Raw genomic sequence first — 5000 nt, forward strand, 5'->3', positions numbered from 1 at the left:
ATGTTTTGAAAATAAACTTTTTTGGAAAAAGTGAAGAAAAAACAAAAAAGTGAAAATTAACGAGTAAAATGTTCTGATATATACACATTTTAAAAAAACATATAATGTCAAACAGCAACAGAAAGTAAAACACTTTACTCATTTGTATTCATAGAATTATATATTTAATATCAACTGTTGTCAAACGTGAGAAAATGATTTGAAAAGAAACAAAATGAGTTGTATATATTTATATTTATATTTATATATATATTTTAAACAGAAGAAATCAAGAAAAAATGTAACCAATTCATTATAAAAAAGTGACTGAACTCTCAAAGTGTGTAACTGAGTTTGTGACGTGAACAGAGATATTCAACTCAAACCATTTCAGCGCTGAACAAATGTGAAGCACACACACACACACACACACACTGTACACACACAGAGTGAACACACACACACACATTCACACACACACTCTCACACACACACACACACACACACACACACACACACACACACACACACACGCTGATCTACATGAGTGTGTCTCTGTGGGACACCAGTGCGTCCAGATCCGGACTAGGGCGTCAGATCAGCTCCAGGGGTCATAAAATCAGGGTCCTAAAGCACACAGCGCTAAAACTCTTCATCAGCCAGGTCCTCCACAGTTCTCGGAGTGAGAGTCTCTCGTGCACGCACACACACACACCAGCCCTGCTCGTCCTCTCGCTCATCTACATGCTGATCGCCTGTCTCTACACACACACACACACGATCAAGGTGCACAGTCACAGATTTACTCAGGAACTATTTAACACAGAAAGTCACTGGATTTGTCTCAGCTCAAATGTAGGCCACTACATTTTAATCATAAATATCATATACATATATACTATAATATACATATATATATACACATATACACATATATATATATATATATATATATATATCACTCCAGGTCCTCCCATATATATATATATATATATATATATACCGATATACACACGTGCCGTATACACACATATATATATATATATATATGCTCGTCCACACATATATATATACATATCATCATATATATATCTTATACACATATATATATACACATATACACATATATATATATATACACATATACACATATATATATATATACACATATACATATATACATACATATATACTATATACACATATAATATATACATATACTATATATATATACATATATATACAGAATATATATCACTATATATTTATACCATTATTTATATCACAATGTATATATACCACATATATATATTATATATATATATATATATATATATATATATATATATGATATATATATATATATATATATATATATGAAAAAAAAAAACCTGCGTGACCATAGCAACCCAGGATTATCTAATATTATATTCCATTCAATGTTTTGTATAACAAAATGATTGTATTGTATATGCGGCATTATGTTTATCATGAACAAATGTTACATACATTATATATATTTATTTTTCCCTCTTCATTTGATCTTTACATAGCTCTCAACATGCCAATAAAGCTTTAAATATGCTGACTGGAGTTTGGGACTATTTGATTTCTGTAAGTCACCCCACCCTTATGGATAACAATATTAATACAGTTGCGGCGTCACCCGGTGCGGCGCAGCCGGGGCCTGCCATGGAGCCAGGCCTGGGGCTGGGGCCAGCATGCGAGCGCCTGGTGGCGGAGTCTTACCCACGGGACCCGGCCGGGCTCAGCCAGAAACATCCTTCTGTGGGCCCACCACCTGCAGGAGGGACCGTAAGGGGCCGGTGCCTTGTGGTTTGGGTGGCAGTCGAAGGCGGGGACCTAAATCTAGTTCTAGGGACATGGAACGTCACCTCTGGGGTGGGGAGCCTGAGTTGTTGCGGGAGGTAGAGAGATACCGGCTCACCTCCACGCACTGCTTGGGCTCTGGAACCCATCTCCTGAAGGGGCTGGACTCTTCACTACTCTGGTGTTGCCCGTGGTGAGAGTGTTGGAGTTTAACCTGGTGGGCCCAGAGGGTCGCCTCCCTGCGACTTGGGTTGGGGGAGGACTCTCTCACTGTCACTTGTGCCTACGGGCGAATGGCAGTGTAGAGTACCCGGCCTTCTTGGAGTCCTTGGGAGGTGCTGGAAAGTGCTCCGACCGGGGACTCTAATCGTCCTGCTGGGGACTTCCACTCTCACGTTGGTGATGCTAGTGACACCTGGAGGGGCGTGATTGGGAGGAACGGCCCCACGATCTAAACCTGAGTGGGGTTCTTTTGTTGGAATTCTGTGCTAGTCACGGTCTGTCCATAACAAACACCATGGGGGACTCGACCATCACCCTGGCTGAGGTCACTGAGGTTGTTCAGAAGCTCCTCAGTGGTAAAGCACTGGGGGTGGACGAGATCCGCCCGGAGTACCTCAGGTGTCTGGATGTTGTAGGGCTGTCTTGGCTGACAAGCCTCTGCAGCATCGCGTGGACACGGGGGACAGTGCCTCTGGACTGGCAGACCGGGGTGGTGGTTCCTCTTATTAAGAAGGGGGACCGGAGGGTGTGCTCCAACTATAGGGGAAATCGCACTCCCTGGGAAAGTCTATGCCTGGGTACTGGAGAGGAGAATCCGTCCGATAGTTGAACCTCGGCTTCAAGAGGAACAATGCGGGTTTCGTCCTGGACGTGGAACACTGGACCAGCTCTATACCCTCTTCAGGATACTTGAGGGTTCCTGGGAGCTTGCCCAACCAGTCCACATGTGTTTTGTGGACTTGGAGAAGGCATTCGACCAGGTTCCTTGCGGTGTCCTGTATATACACATTGCTAAGGGCTGTTTGATCCCTGTATGATCAGAGCAGGAGCTTGGTTCGCATTGCCGGCATTAAGTCAGACTTGTTCCCAGTGCATGTTGGACTCCAACAGGGCTGTCCTTTGTCACCGGTCCTGTTCATTATTTTTATGGACAGGATTTCTAGGCGCAGTCAGGGGCCGGAGGGGGTCTGGTTTGGTGACCACAGGATAGCTTCTCTGCTTTTTGCGGATGATGTGGTTCTGTTGGCTGCATCTGGCCAAGACCTACAGTGTGTGCTGGGACAGTTTGCAGCTAAGTGTGAAGCGGCTGGGATGAGAATCAGCACCTCTAAGTCTGAGGCCATGGTCCTCAGTCGGACAAGTGGCTTGCCCCTCTCAGGTTGGTCCTGCCTCAGGTAGAGGAGTTTAAGTATCTTGGGTCTTGTTCACGAGTGAGGGAAGGATGGAGAGAGACAGATCGGTGCAGCTTCTTCAGTAATGTCGCTGTACTGGTCTGTCATGGTGAGCCTTACCGGTCGATCTTCATTCCTACTCTCACCTATGGTCACAAGCTTTGGGTCATGACTGAAAGGATGAGATCCGAGGTACAAGCGAGAGGAAGAGAAGAAGAAGAAGAAGAAGAAGTAGATTTTCTGTAAATTAATAATTATTAATATAGCAGAATGTTTTGCTGAGAATGAATTGTAAATAAAAACACAACATGCTCATTTATCGTCACTCACGACCATAAACAGCCTAAGGTCAAAGTATTTGCATAACTGTCAGGCGTTTACAGTATTTACAAATTATATGGAATAATGCAAAACATTAATTAAAGGGAAAGTGAATGTAATCAAACAAATACAAAAGATATAGCCCTAACAAGTTCATATAATAATAAATAATAATAATAATAATAATACACAAATATGAAATTAAATGTTAATGCCAATGTTTTTCCATCTCCAGGTTGCTATGGTTACGCAATAAAGTGGCCACGTCGTTCTCTCGACACGGAAAAAAGCTGTGTTTCTTTGAATGATGGGTGTTTGTGAGGACACCTGCTCTGAAGCTGAGCTCGTCCTGCTCCTGCCCCTCGTAGTCGTACAGCGCCCGCACCGCACACACAGCTCCGCAGCGCTCGCCTCGTCCTCGAGCGGGGTTCCCGTTAGCGCTGACAGCAGAGGAAACACAGCACATCAGACAGAGCGCACGCACCGGACATGAAAGAAGCCAGCTGAGACACCAACGTTTGTGAGGTCACTTCCTCTCGTTTGACAGCCAGCGGGCTGCTCTTGGGCCGCTCCGCGCCGGCTCTTCCTCATCCTCCTCCACCTCACCACCATCATCCTCACCACCATCATCATCATCATCATCATCAAAGCGGGTTCAAGCATGCGGCTTCTGAGCTACTGGCCACAGCCACGCTAACAGCACAGAGACAGAGTTACACACACACACACACACACACACACACACACAGACAGACAGAGTTACACACACACACACACACACACACACTGACACATGATGAAGGTCCACACGTCTTCACACACACACCTGCTGCTGGTTTTGAGGTGTGTTCTGTGGTCTGACTGATCCCGTCAGAGTCACTCCATCGTTGTGTTTCCCTCTTAGTTTCTCGTCGACTGAGCGTCGGTTCAAGTCCATGGACCATTCCTGCACAGCGCGCCTGCACACACACACACACACACACACACACACACACACACACACACACACACACACACACACACACACACAGAGACACACACAGAGACACACACAGAGACACACACAGAGACACACACACACACAGAGACACCGAGTATCAGTGAGGAACAGCCTAAGGTTCAGGAGTCTTTCTCTTGACTTGTTTCTGTAATTATTGAGTGTCTCATAATGATGACAATTTCATGATTCAACTTTTTAGAAATGCAGCTTTTTATAGTTATGACTAACCTTTCCTGATTTTGACTCTATCTAGTTCTTTTATTTCGAGGGTTTCATAATTATCATACGTTGTCATTCACGACCAAAGTATCTCATAATTTCAACATTTAAACATAATTACCTTTTCATAATCATGACTATATTTATAAAAAAATATAGCGTACGTACCTCAAACTGAGGCCAGTTCATGGCCATGCCGGGCCGGTGGTTGGAGCGGAACCACCGAGTCCCTCCTGGCGTCGGCCGCCCGCACCGTG

The 5000-nt window shown here is 44.3% G+C and overlaps 1 pseudogene; it reads right to left on the bottom strand.

Annotated features, from left to right (window-relative positions):
- Window positions 1–4395: 4395 nt before the first annotated feature.
- Window positions 4396–5000, bottom strand: part of LOC122342342 — a 5159-nt pseudogene continuing 4554 nt past the window's right edge.

Source organism: Puntigrus tetrazona, chromosome 4, assembly GCF_018831695.1.
Source record: "Puntigrus tetrazona isolate hp1 chromosome 4, ASM1883169v1, whole genome shotgun sequence".
Taxonomy (NCBI): domain Eukaryota; kingdom Metazoa; phylum Chordata; class Actinopteri; order Cypriniformes; family Cyprinidae; genus Puntigrus; species Puntigrus tetrazona.